Raw genomic sequence first — 15,559 nt, 5'->3', positions numbered from 1 at the left:
CACACAACGGTCACTTCCAGAAAATTTGCTCGCCGCACAACGGTCACCTCCAAAAAAGTCGCAGGGTATGCAACGGAAACTGACACGGTAGAAACGGCCGCACCGTAGGGCAACGACTAGATTTGCTGCCCAACGGCTACTCTCAACGAGACCAACGGCCACACCAGAGCGGGCCAGGGGGGAAGTAGCGGGGCCTCGCTCGAAGACACCGATGAATATGGCCTCCGCCCCCGCGGACGCCTTTGGCCAAGGCGTTTTGAGCTCACGGCATGCTCCGGCGAACCATGGTCTCAAAAGGGGGGAACTATTGTAACACGGCTTCGGCGGGTGACGAAGGCCTCCGACAGCAAGGTGTCGCCAAGGCGTCTTCGACCGTCTTAGGGCGGAGACCTGGCGCTGACTAAAGGAACTTTCCTGGCTATGCCCGTAGGGCACTACACGAGGCTCAGCGGGCTTGTCGCGAATTCCGCCCAGGCCGGGCGCTGAGACCTCCGACCTATGCTAAGGCGGACGTCGCCCCGCTTCAACGCCTCCGGCGATGAGGGCGGAGGCCGCCTTACCTCTGAACTAATTAAACAAACAATCTTGCCTGAGTGTGTGCAGGTACTCAAGCGTAGGCGCCCGTGGTCCGCGCGAGCGCGCCGGCATGGCCCCCGCGCGGCCGGGCGGAGACCCACAGTTGATGTCTCCGACCGGACCGGCGGAGATTCGCCAAGGTGACGGCGCGCCCCCGATGACGTAGGCCAGCGTCAGGAACCACGGCCCCCACGCGGCCGGGCGGAGACATACGGACGATGTCTCCGACCGGACCGGCGGAGACCCGCCAAGGCGACGGCGCGCCCCCGAAGACGGAGGCCAGCATCGGGAACCCGGGCCTTTGGGCCGAAGACCGAGGCACGGTGGGCCGGCCGCTTGTGGAGGCCCGTTACTTGGAGATGGAGTGGCAGGAATGCCCCGCAAACAAGAGACCAGAGGCGGAATATTCCAGGAATGTACCGTAGCAGTTGAGGGGCATTGTAATAAATTCCGTCAGGAAGTAGTTGAGCCCTATAAATAGGGAACACTTGTAACCGTGCAGATGGATGGTGGATGAATTAATGAAACCCTAGTTTCTCATGCCAGCTTCCCACACGTTCACCTGTCGTGCTTATCCCGAGCCTCCGCCCGAGGGCAACCCCTGGCAGGCGGAGGCCCCTGTCTCCCTCACTCTGTCCGGAACCACAGTTCCAACAGATCTCACTGCTCCTCTCTTCTTCCCCGTAAAAACAAGTGTATAATTACATATGCCTAGTATAGTATATAACTATATATAAGAGTGACAGTCAGTTTGTTCTTTTGTTTACTGGCACAAAAGATCCTACGACGTGCAATTTGGGAGCTGTGTTGCTCAGCCCTTTTGGGCTTATCTGGAAGACCAGTATGTTGTTTTTGTTGCACTACTGACGCTGATGTCAATGGCTCCTTCTCTCTAATGGCCCAAGAAGACGTTGATGGTCATTGGCGTGTCTTGATAGGCTTGAGTGGATAAGAACCACAATCAGGTTGCAAAATTGTCATTGACCTTATGTACAATAGCTATGAACTGCGGTGCTAGCTCGAATGCGTGGCGGCAAGAGACCGTACTGCTCCGGTTATCCTTCAGTTCGGCGCCATCTGAAGCTAGCCATCTCGCAACCTCCGAGTAGGGGCGAGGGGTATCTGTAATATGGGATATTTGCGGCACTTCTTACCTCTATCTAACTTCCATCTGACAGAGTAGTAATGCAGGTGCTCCTATGCTTCCTACTCCTATACACAATTTCCATATCAAGATCACTTGGGCAGCCATAGAAAAACACTGGCTTTGTGCTCCGTTTGCAGCTGCTTTATATACACTGGTTAGAGAGAAGAGGTACAATTTGATTCAATGCAGTTACTACTTATATGAATGAGTCACCAACTAACCATCCATTGAAATATAGTCTGGCAGTAAATAAAGTTAAATCAGTTCTGGTCCATACATCTCCGGAGAGATCGTGCAAGCAGAACTGGTGCCTTATTATAGCTAGCACGACCTTGAATTGAAGTTCTCACTTCTCAACTACAGAAACCTCTTGATCTGTAACCTGACAGAATAGTTGTACTACATGTGTATGGAGTCGTTCAAGTGCTTGCTGTGAGTACAGTCGTGAATGCAGCTAGGACTAATTGCCATTGAGCTAGCTACGGCGCTTCGTCATGTACACAGCCGAGAATTTTGTAGCTGACAGTGAACATTCTGTCAAGTTTGTATGGGGTTGAACTCTCGAGGTTCGACAGGTCTGATGGTGATAAGGGTCATGATGGGTTTGTTCATGCATATATTTGTTAGAACAGATCCAATTTTATACCTCAAAGCATGCCACACGTTGTCCATATGTTCGTTTCGATTGTCTAGACTAGAGATACACGACAATCGACACTAATTTTCATTTAGACAATGCATTGAGAAGAAGCAATCCAGTGAAAAGAGGCCTTTTACAGGAATTAGTCCTCTTAATTAGAACACGTAATGTTTATCTCCTTTATCTGGGTACACGCATCTGGCTCCCTGACAGCTTCGCTTAAACATAGCTGACCTTCAGCAATCAGCACTCAAAACTATGAACCAGGGTGCTAGGCTGCTAGCACGAATGCGTGACGGCGAGAGACTGTAGACTGCTCCGGCTTCCCTTCAATTTTGGGCAATCTGAGGTTAGCAATCTCATTTGGCTCCAGTTCTCACTTATATCTTACTTACACCTGGGAGAGTAGTAATGCAGGTGTTCCTAATGCCCCATACTCCTATACACAATTTCAATAGCTGTGTAGTAGTACTTGGACTATGTTAACACCTTTAGTTGGGCTCCCGATGAGGTCGGCCACCTGTCCCTGAATCCCATTGCAAAAACATGCATGTTTTTATCATTTTTCTTGCTGCCCAGCCTAGTTAGAAGTTGAGGCGACTATGAAGGTGGCCATGTTTGATATTTCCAAGTCCTTTTTTTAGAATTGACCAACGGGAACCAATAAGTTGGTGGCAATGAAAACCTATTACAGCCTTACTCTTGTTAGAATGCATCCAAACAACAGAGCGTTAAGCTTCTTTCAAACATACCTTGGAAGATGAATCAGATTCGCTGTGCAGCACAAGAGACAACTTTCGTGGCCAAATTTTTTGCAGTTCTAGCTGACAAGTAGTAGGCAGTAGACGAGCCTGATCGCGTTATATTAACGCATTATTTTCATTGGGTCCACTTGTTAGTGCCTGTAGTACATATAGAAAGATATATATATGTAAGAATAATGACAATTTGTTTCTTCTTCTTTTATTTTTACTAGCAAACTTGCAAGTGCGTTGCAACGGGAAACAAAAAAAAGCTATCAAATGTTTGACTTATTTCACTTCCGCTTACTACACAGCTGCAGTATCTGCAACCGCTCAAATTCATATTTGTGCTACTTTTGATGTTGTGAGTGGTTGCTACACTAATCACTAACGAGCCGACTCGTTAGTGGATCAAGGACAACAATGTTACATATCTTTTCACTTTTTATCCTTTCTAAAATTTTTTAGAGTTGTACTTTATTTTATGATGACCATGACATCCATAATATAAGTAAATATTAGCAATAATATGACAATGGCTTATTAATTATGTATTGAATTAAAATAAATCTTGATATATTTTTTTCTTTTGTTGTAAGGCACAAAAATATTTACTCGTAAATATATCATAACTTTAGTTTTTATATTATTCATGTGTTGATAGAGTTAGATATCAAGTTCTGTGACTTCTTCTGAGGACCCATAAAAATATTTAATTTTAATATCTTATTAAAGTCGATAAGGGGTTAGTCGTCATCATGTCAAGAATTGGTCCCTTTGTTGATGAGTATGAAGTATGATGACCTCTCCCGATTTCCACATGTCAGTGCTTGTCTATCCAGAGTTGCACCGGTATATATGTACAACTTGGGGATTTGCACCGGTATATACGAATAATTTGGAGAAATGTTTAATTAGAATATAGATTGGACGACAACAAACGGCTTTACATTTCGGTTTATCGTTTGATTACTTAGACCATCAACTGATTCATGTTATAATAATAATTTATTCTTAATCAAAATTACATCTACAACATAGTGATAGAAATATTTATGTTTTGGGTAATGTTCGAATGCCCGTGTGTTGCGTCGGAGAGAAAAAATGTCAAATATTCATGGAAAACAACAATAGGAATGGTACATATTATTTATATTCACCCTTTATAAAATTTATTTAAAGGCTATAGTTTGTTTTGTGATCACCGTGATATCCATAATATAAGTTAATGTTGGCGATAATATGACAATATTAAGCCAATATACCAAATTAAAATACATCTCGATAGATTTTATCTCCTATTAGAAAACACATAAATATTTAGGTATAAATATATAATAACTTTAATTTTTATATTATCCATCAAGTTTTGTGACTTTTGAGGACCCACAAAACTCTATAATTTTAATATTTGATTAAAGTTAATAAGGAGTTATTCCAACATGTCAAGGATTGGTTTGTCCTCTGTTGATTATGACAAGAGACCTCTTAGGATTTTTCACATGCTAGCACTTATAAGGAGATTACAGGGATGCATTTATTTAAACTGGATCAGATAATAAACCACTTAAGATTTCATTTCACATTTTGATTTTGATTACTAATTTTGGTTTTAATAAAAATAAATTTTATCTCTAATCAAAATTACATAAATAGTTTAGCGGTAGAAATCTTTATTCCTTATTATGGATGGATCAATGGTTCAAAGGTCTATAGAATATTGTATTTATTATTATTTTTATTTTTTGAAAAAAATCACGTGAGTAGATGAACGACGTGATCAAAAAAACAATAAACAAGATCCAAAACGAAAAGGCTTTGGATGGAAGGTGCAAACAAAAACGGAATCGGATGGAACGTGCAAACAAAAAACTCCGATGAAAACTGAACACGACACGGACGGATCGGAGGAAAAGAAAATCGGACCGGAACTGACGCAGACATGGAAAAGAGAACCCAGAACGTGCAAGGAAATTAGAGTTGGACGAAAAAATTTTACCGGCAGAAATTTTGCCTTGGAGATTAGGAATCGGACATTAAAACGGATATTTCATTGTACCAGCACATATATATAGAATAAAAATTAAAGTTATGATATATTTATATCTAAATATTTATGTGCTTTGCAGAGAAAAAAACCATCAAAATTGTATTTTAGTTCGATATAGGATTAATAGTTATTGTCATAGTTGTCAACAATAAATTATATTATAGATGTCATGCCCATCAAAAAAATAAATTGTAACTTTTAATTTTTGAATTTATAAATAGTGAAACATAAATAATATGTACTATTCTTATCGTCGTTCCCCGAAAATATTTAATAGGTTTTTTCCTCCCGTTGCAACGCACATGCATGTTTGCTAGTATTTTTATTCGCACAAAAAGAGCTTAGGTCATGCAATTTGGGAGTCACGTCGCTTTCAACCCTTTTGGGCTTATCTGGAAGACCAGTATGTTGTTTCTTGCACTCCTGACGCTTATGTCCATGGCTCCTCCTCTCTAATGGCCCCAGAAGATGTTGATGGTCATTGGCGTGTCTCGATAGGCTTGAGTGGATCCATCGCCATCATGGAGGACCACAATCAGGTAGCAAAATTGTCATCACCCTTATGTACAATTGCCACCTTGTCAGGCAGGGACTGGAGGTTCTCAAATCTGAATTCATTTACGTGCACAAAGCTAGCACGACCTTGAATTGAAGTTCTCACTTCTCAATTGCAGAAACCTCTGGATCTGAGACCTGACAGAATAGTTGTACTACATGTGTATCGAGTGGTTCAGTGAGTACAACAGTACAGTCGTGAATGGAGCTAGCTAGCACTTCATACCATTGAGCTAGCTACTGCGCTTCATCCTCTACACTGCCGAGAATTTCATAGCTGACAGTAAACACTCTGTCAAGTTTGTATGGGATTCAACTCTCGAGGTTCGACAGGTCTGATGGTGATAAGGGTATGATGGGTTTGTTATCATGCTTATATTTTTTGAAGAAATTTTCATGCATATATTTGTTAGAACAGATATACTATACCTCAAAGCATGCCACACATTGTCCATATGTTAGTTCATTTTTATCGTCTCCGACAAGAGAGACGCAACGATGCATTCAGAACACGCGATCCAGTGAAAGGGATCCTTTACAAGAATTAGTCCTTTTTAATTAGAAAAGCTTGAGTGATTCACCATGTAATGAGCATCTCCTCTGTCCTGATGCACGCATCTGGCTGCCTGATAGCTTCGCTTAAACATACCTAACCTTCAGCACTCGCTATGAACCAGGGTGCTAGCACCAATTCGTGATGGCGAGAGACCACTGCTCCGGCTTTCCTACACTATCCATCTCAGATTTGGCCCCAGTCCTCACTTTATCTTACTTCCACTCTATAGAGTAGTAATGTAGGTGTTCCTGATGCCTCCTACTCCTATACACAATTTCCATAGCAACATCACTTGGGCGGCCAGAAACACTATTGGCTTTCTGCTCCTTTGCTTGTTGTTTTATACTGAGGTTAGACTAGAGATACCAAAACAATTCATTGAAATATAGTCAGGCACTTACCAGTCATATGAATGACTCACCAACTAACAATCCATTGAAATATAGTCAGGTAGTAAATGCTAAATCGATTCCAGTACCAGCAGACACCTCTGGAGGTCCTGCAAGCACAACTGGTGCCTTGTTAGGTCAGGTTCATTGGGCTATTTTTTTCTAACCAATATGTGAATTAAGTTATAGCTAACCGAATGTTATCTGGAAACTGTATGCAAGTATGTACAATTTAATTTGAGTGGTTCAACACAGTTATTCAGAGTAATCAGTCCAGAAATTGTGCAGATACAACTACACTGCATGGAGTGTACCAGTCACTCTAATTCAGACAAAGAAGTGCATGAGTAAATTTCCAGTCACTTTCCTCAGTTCAGTTTCAGGTTAATACAAGATGCAAAATGGTCATTCTACCAAATTGAATCAAACAAAACAGTCGCGCACACCAGATGAACACATATGTCATGCATAAACTCTGCCGCTGACTACCCAGTTTTAGATAAAGCCACGTGGTCGTCCATAGACTAGACATTACTTTTCTTTGTCAGAGCATCTTCATTACCGTAAGCTCCATGGCTAATCATCCTCCACTGTAACAAGAGCATTCCTGGTGCCTCCCAAGCATACCATAGTAAAAGAGTGGAGGAGCCTCTAGGAAAATATTGAAACATTCATCTATCTTGAACTAAAAGAACGAAGCTAAAGCAAGAGCTCATGCTCAGGATGCCTGGTATAGTGCAGAAACCTCTGGATCTGAAATCTGACAGAATAGCTGTACATGGAGTAGTTCAAGTGCTTCCTGTGAGTTGCAGCTAGGACTTCATGTCATTGAGCTACTGCACTTCATTCTGTACACTGCCGAGAATTTCGTAGTTGACAATGAACATTATGTCAAGTTTGTATGGTATTGAACTCTCGAGGTTCGACAGGTCTGATGGTGATAATGATCATGATGGGTTTATACCTAACAGAACCAATTTTATACCTAAAAGCATGCCACACGTTGTCCATATGTTCGTTTTGACTGTCTTGGCAAGAGATACGCAATGATGGAATCTAATTTCCATTTCAACAATGCATTGAGAATAAGCAATCCAACAAAAAGGGGTCCTTTACAAGAATGAGCCCTCTTAACTAGAATACGTAGTGTTAATTCTTAAGCCTCACCAATTCGCAGTGTAATGTGTTTATTCTTAAGCCTCACCAATTTGCAGCATAATGAGCATCTCCTATAAACTGGTGCACACACCTGGCTCCTTGCCTCCTGGGCTGCTTTACCGAAATATACATGACCATGGGTTCTTACGATGGCAAGAGACAGTGCTGCTCAGGCTATCATTCACTTCGTCGCCATCCAAGGCGGCTAGCATCTCGGAACCGGAGTGGTGAGGCGGTGTCTCTGATTTGGCTCTGGTCCGCACCTCTACCTTACTTCCACTCGACGGAGTAGTAATGCAGGTGCTCCTGTTGCTTCCTACTCCTATACACAATTTCCATAGCAAGATCACTTGGGCAACCAGGAACACTGGCTTTCTGCTCCATTCCCTGCTGTTTTATATATACGCAGGTTAGAGAGACCGAAACAGTTCAGTCAGAGTCAGAGGTACAGTCTGATTCCATTCACTTACCACTCATATGAACGTAGCAAGATCACTTTGGCGACCGAAAACACTGGCTTCCTGCTCCAGTCCCTGCTATTTTATATATACACAGGTTAGGGAGACCGAAACAGTTCACTCAGAGGTAAAGTCTGATTCCACGCACTAACCACTCATATGAATGAGTCACCAACTAACCATTCATTCAAATGCAATGAGGCAGTAAATGTTAAATCAATTCCGGTACCAGCAGACATCTCTCTGGAGATCGTGCAAACAGAACTGGTGCCTTATTAGGTCAGGTTCGTTGGTCTGTTTTTTTCTAACCAACATGTAAATTAAGTTACGGCTAACCGAAGGTGATCACTCAAACTAACTGTTTCTACCTTTTTTAATGTTTCTTTCATGAAAAGAGTAGTTGTCTTGGGACAAGCATAATTAAACCGCCAAAATTTCAACCTAGCTGACAATCAGGAAACTGTGCAAGCATGTACTATTTGTTTTGATTGGTGGAACACAATAATCCAGAGTAATCAGTTCATCTATCTAGATTATGCTCATACAACTACATTGCATGGAGTGTACTGTATACTCAAATTTAGACAAAGAAAGTGCATGTGAGTAAATTTTCAATCACTTTGTTCGGTTCGGTTTCAGGTTGATACGAGATGCAAGATGATCTAACAAAATAGACACGCACGCCACGTGCAAGTTCATGTCATGCATAAACTCTGCCCTTGACTATCCGGTTTTAGATGAGGCCACGTCGTCCTCCACGGCAACATTACTCTTCCTTGTTGGAGCATCCTCATCCCCATAGGCTCAATGCCTGACAATCCTCATTTGTAACAAGAGCATTCCTGGCGTCTCCTGAGCCTACTAGCAGAAGACTGGAGGGGCCTCTAGGAAACATATCGAAATATTCATCTATCTTGGGCCAAAAGAACAAAGCTGAAGCAAGAGCTCATACTCAGGACTCAGGAAGCTGCTATGGTGTTTTCTTCTCCCACATTGATCTTTTATGGACCCTAGTCCCCCCATGAAAACACAACACAATAATATCACATTGATGAAAATATTTGGTTCCATTACTGTTTAGTACTTGGACTCAGTTAACACCTTTAGTTGGGCTCCCGATGAGGTTGCCCACCTCACTACTATAGAAAAACTTTCACGCAGCGTTTGCCTCTGGGGCTCCGAGGCGGGCGGGCTGGTTGCCCGCCTCCGTTATTCGGTGGCAAGGCAGCCGGTCTGGTGCCCGCCTCGGTTAATCCTTAACGGAGGCGGGCAGCCTTAAATGCTCGCCTTGGTTAATATCAATTAACCGAGGCGGTTGTCCTAGTGTAACCGCCTCGCTCAATCGATTAACGAAGATGGTTTAAAATGACCGCCTTGGTAAATGATAGGCGTCCACCTCCAAAAATCAAACCAGCGCGTCTTCCAACGTTTGCTTGACTGCTACGTCGTGCCCTCTGTCCGTGCCGTGTCTCCGGCCCCACCTGTTCCCCTCTCTCTCTCCGTGCTGCGTGCCCACGCCCCACATTTCTCATGCACGGTTTCAGAAAACCGCCGGCTGCGCCCCCCCCCCCGTCTCGAGAATCCACCAACACGTGGCGCGATATCAGTGGCAGTACACTCACTACCACACATCGGACCACACAGATTTTAGCCACACCGACTACACCCATGGGAAGCCGCGCCCATCCGTTCTGGGAGGAGACCCGGATCGTTGACGTGGACCTATGGATGGCCGGATAGGACGCCATGTGGATACATGCCCACCGTTGATGTTTTTGTGCTTCCTCACTAAGCATGACGAGCGGACCCTACATGACGTCATCTCCAGGCGAATGGAGAAATATCTCCCCCCTCTTCGAACGTCCGAGCTCTCTCGTCTCCCCCACATCTGAGGGCCGGCCCTTCTCCCTCCAGCTCCGACGGCGCTCTTCCCCACCCTGAGCTGCGCCTCCACCTCTGGCTCCAGTGGGGCCCCCACTTCTAGCTCCAACGGCACCCTCCACCTCTCCCTCTGGCTCCAGCGGCGCCCTCCCCTCCCGGCTCCGGCAGCACCCTCCACCTCTGGGCTCTGGTGGCCCCCTCCATCTCCACTGTGCCCCCTCTAGCTCTAGCTCCACCTCCGGCACCCTCCGCCTCCACCTCCACCTCAACCTCCGGTGGCACGGCGTGTGGGACCCGGTAGATCAAAAGAGAAGGCGAGCGGGGGCCTGGCCTCTGCGGCAGCTCGCGAAGGCGCGGTCCCAGCAGTGCTAGCAGATCCGGTGGTGGGTGACTCTTCCGGCAACAGCATGACGGCGGCGGGTCTCAGATCCGGCGGCCGTGGCTCTGATCCAACGAGCGGCGGCGACGGTTCATTGATGGGCTCGGCGGGCCTCGTGGATGGGCTCGCCGAGCTCGTCGATGTTTTTTTTAATCTATTAATGCGGGCAGGCATTTTTGACCGCCTCCATTAATAGCCTACCTACCTCCGTTAATAGCCATTAAGCGAGGCGGTTGCCTTATGCCGCCTGCCTCGGTTAATCGATTAACCGAAGTGGTTGGCCAACCACCTTAAGCCGGATTAATCGTGACCTTTCGACGGAGGCGGTTGGCAAAACCGCCTCGGTTAATGCTTTTTGCCGGTCATGGTTAAGATTGTTGTAGTAGTGCCTGGCCCTGAATAACTACCCCATTGCAAAAACATGCATGTTTTCTCATTTTCCTTGGAGTCCGGCCTAGTTTTAAGTTGAACCGACTATGAAGGTGGCCATGTTTCTAAGTCCTTTTTTCAAATTAACCAACCAATTAAGTTGGTGGCAGTCAAAATTATTACGGCCTTACTCTTATTACAATGCATCCTCTTATTACAGTGCATCCTGCAAAATATAAGTGGGTTTTAGAAACCGTAGCTGCTTAGGTGCCTAAATACTTGGCCAAAAAGTGTTGTTCACTTGTTTGATCATTGCCGATACTCTATTCAGATTTGGGATCTCATCTTTGCATAGCTCTCCCAACACCTGCCATCACGCAGCCAATGGCAGCACTACTCCACGGCCAGTCAATAAGGCTTTCCGCTGAAGGCCTTTTGCTCCTTTTGTTGTTAGTCACGTGGAAAATCTTAAAGGAATGTGTGAATTTTTCAGAAACAACACCCGTCAATTCCCTCACTGCTAGCCAAAATCAAGGAGGAGGCTCACACCTAGTGCGCTGCAAGAGCGAAGCACCTTGCTGAGATCTTGCCAGTCATATAGGCATGTGATGTTTGATACTTTTTCTTCTTCTCCCTGTAGCGTGACGTGTTGATTTTATTTTTCTTTGGCCTAGGCCTCGTTACTTCTCCTAATTTTTTAATAAACGGCAGGTCCTGCTAATTAACATTAAAAAAAGTTTTAGTTAAAAGAAGTCAAAAGAAATAAACTTCTTTTGCTTTAGTAATATAACTAGTAGCGTGTCCGTGCGTTGCTACGGGATAACTAAACTTTTGTACTAAAAACACACGGATCACATGATAAGATAACAATACTATAAAATTAAATACGGTCATTAAAGTGATATTTAATTGAAAAAGCAAAGTTCGTGAAATTAATACGGTTACGGAGAGCGCGGCATCGCAGGCTCACCAACTCAACTGTATAGACCTTTCCGTGCGTCGTAACGCGAACAACAAAAAATTTCACGTCATGTATGTTGCTTGGTATTATTCAAGGACTCCGTCAAGCCAAAATTAAAATATTTAGAGTTCATATCTCTGTGTTGCTAGACATTTCCATTTTGCGTTGTTTTATTGAGAAAACTTCGGGTCTGTTTGGATGTCTTAAGAAAAATAAAAATATGGTGGAAAAATGAGAATGCGATCTAAACAGTTAGACTCTAGAATTAGATTGTAAAATCCAACTTCTACCACAAACCTCTACTATTTGACGATTTGCACTATGCTAAAGCAATAATCACTGTGAGAATAAGATCCAAACACTCATAATTTTATCTAGAATCCAGATTCACAATCTAGAGTCTAAAATATCGCTACGAGGATGAGATCCAAACATTCCCTTCATTTCATCCAAATATGCAATCCATGTTACCAATCTAAACCTCGTAGTTTCTGATTGAGATCAGGCCCAGTGCTGAGCTACTTATTCTCAAGTCTATTACCACCAAATAATAGCAATAAAACTTATGATTCATGAAAGAGGATGATAAGTCCTAGCTTAATATAAAACAAGGCACAAACTGTGTTTAGCACATTGTGATTACCAAAAAAAAGCACGCTTGTACCTCAATCAATCCTAAATGAACTCGTGATTACGGCACGACGATATTTAAACCACCAAAATATTATAATCACCACCAAGTTGAGTCTCCCCATTTGGAGGCAAAAAATTATTCAAGGGAGATGGCTGCAGTGACTAAATCGATGCTATATAATGACATCACATGAACCTACATTTAGGTGATAAACATGTTATTTGGCATATATGTGGTCGGACTCCAAACAAGGTGCGTAATAACACAACATATTTAGGAACAATGGACACATGCCAAAAATCAATATCACGGGTCAATCAAATGGCAGGAACTGAATTCATGGCTAATCCCAACAAAAAACAGGTCACTTGCCTACAGGTAAGGACACAGCATTGACACCTTTATAGAAGAAACCTAATCAGAAATAAATAATCTGTTGCTAAGTTGACCATACGACTTTCATTTTTCGGATTACAATGATAAGTCATGAAAATCACTCTATCAATAAAAATATATAGTTGTAACTAATCAACTATTTTCTGCTGCAATTCTAATGGCCTGCATCCTGAATTATCATATAAGAATATAGTAAACTATCACAATGGTGACATACAAAAATATAGTAACCAAAACCTCTTATGATTACAGCACATCAAAATGGAAATTGGATAAAAAAATGTAACTCACAGACTATACATCTACATACACACCAGGACCAAACATAACTATTTTCCAACAAGAAATGTACCAAGATTGGCTGTAGAGAGCAGCACAGATCAAATGAGAGGACTGCAGCCTTGCAAGCATGTTTAGGATGGCAAGTTGATAGTACAAGGTCTTCTTGATCCAATAACCCCAAGAAATCCTAGCCTTCTTCTTCTTACGGTTCGATTAAGACTCCAAGCTGCAAAATCACAGATTCAACATAAATGGTTTTTTTAGAACAAACAATTTTATTTGAACAGCATCTTGCTGATAGTAACCTTACAGAGTTCAGGCGTAATGGGCGTTAGTTTACATGATGGTTGTAGCAACAGGAAGACTCTAAATTTAAAATCCGTGGATCAGAGTCTGTGAGAGCCTGTCTAGCTAAGCATAAATGGCTTATATAAGATATATATGGACAGTGCACCATTTCATTTTAAATAATCTATAAATCAGTTCCTTTGTTCTAACACGAAAGATCACCAAAACAGCAACATATAAAAAAGCAGTGTGCTAGAGACATCCATCACCTTGCATCCTCTGTTAGAGAGGTTAGCCATCAGCAGGATCAGCAGCGTTCAACCTGTCGACTGTCATCAAATGTCGTGTCGTGACCAACAGCGCAAGCCCCACGCAACTGCGCTATGCCATAAATCATCGCCTGCACTACGTAAAAAACGATTTTTAGGGGCGGCTCGTAACCCTTTGTAGGGACGATTTTGTCAACCGTCCCTACGAAAGGGTGGCTACAAATTGCTGATTTGTAGAGGCGGTTCCCAGACCGCCCCTACAAATCGATTTGTAGGGGTGGCTGGTGTTATCAGCCGCCCTTACAAATCAATTTGTAGGAGCGGTTGAATATTGAACCGCCCCTACAAATCAATTTCCAGAAATCATGAAAAAGGGCAAAAATAGCAATTTTTTTTAATCCGAGGAGGTCCCCACCGGCAGCCACACACACCCACTCTATCGTTGCAGCGTTTTTTTACAATTTTTGCACACTTTGCGTCGGCCGGGTTTCAAACCCGCAACCTCTCGCTCGCGCGTAAACTCCTCTACCACTGCACCTCACAATCACTTGTGTCTATATTCCATTTTAGTTCCCCACATATTATACAAAAACTGAGCATAAATTGATTATTTGAGACCCTAAACTAATTCAAATGAAAAAGTTGTTAACTACAAAGTTTTATAAATTTTCGAGATCTACAACTTTCATTTTGGTAGTTTCTCCATCCGAGGTCACTTATAAGATTTGAATTTCAAATTTGAGAAATTCGAACGTAGTTTTCCATGACAAGATGATTTCAAATGAGAAAGTTATCAACTACAAAGTTTCATAACTTTTCAAGATCTACAACTTTCATTTTTACTGTTCTGAGGTCGTTTAAAAAATTCAAATTTCAAATTTTTGGAAATTCAAACATAGTTTTCCTTGACAAGATGATTTCAAATAAAAAAAGTTGTCAACTACAAAGTTTCATAACTTTTCAAGATCTACAACTTTCATTTTTATTGTTTATCCATCCGAGGTCGTTTAAAAAATTCAAATTTCAAATTTTTGGAAATTCAAACATAGTTTTCCTTGACAAGATGACTTCAAATCAAAAAGTTATCAACTATAAAGTTTCATAACTTTTCGAGATCTACAACTTTCATTTTGGTTGTTTCTCCATCTGAGGTCGTTTACAAAATTTGAATTTTAGTGCTTAATTTTTAATACACGGCGTCTATTTGTAGGGGCACTTCAATATTGAGCCGCCCCTACAAATCGGGCCATTTGTAGGGGCAGCTGATAACACCGGCCGCCCCTACAAATCCATTTGTAAGGACGGCTCATTTGGTAACCATTTGTTGGGGCAGCTCAATATAGAGCCGCCCTTACAAAGAAAGGATGGCGTTGCTACAAATCGTTTTGTAGTAGTGCTGGTGTACCTGTTCCAAAGCGTCCATGACGAGCTACATTAGAAAGTGAACCTGTGAGAAGGGAAAAATCATAGAAAATTAATAGATAAACTAATATGGGTAAAACCTCTACATCTCATACAACTATGAGGCTATGAAAAATGAAGTACCTCTACTCCAAGAGGCTTGATTTGTCCCAAAGCTTTAGCTGCACCGAATACAGCTGCAGAGCCTCCCATGTCTAATTTCATCAGTTCGATGCTGTAGCCTGGCCTGATCTTAATGTTGTAGCCACCACTGGATTCATAGGCAAATCAAGCATAAGAAAAATAACAAACTATTCCACCTTCATGTCTACTTCTAGTTTTTCATAAAGCCACTAAAAATGTTGCAAGTACTACAAAGTACAAACCTGTTAAAAGTTAAACACTTCCCAACAATAGCCAGCTTTCT

This window comes from Miscanthus floridulus, chromosome 15 (genome assembly GCF_019320115.1).
Source record: "Miscanthus floridulus cultivar M001 chromosome 15, ASM1932011v1, whole genome shotgun sequence".
In the NCBI taxonomy this organism is placed as follows: domain Eukaryota; kingdom Viridiplantae; phylum Streptophyta; class Magnoliopsida; order Poales; family Poaceae; genus Miscanthus; species Miscanthus floridulus.
The sequence above is the reverse complement of the archived record's forward strand: the minus strand, read 5'-3'. Positions refer to the sequence as shown.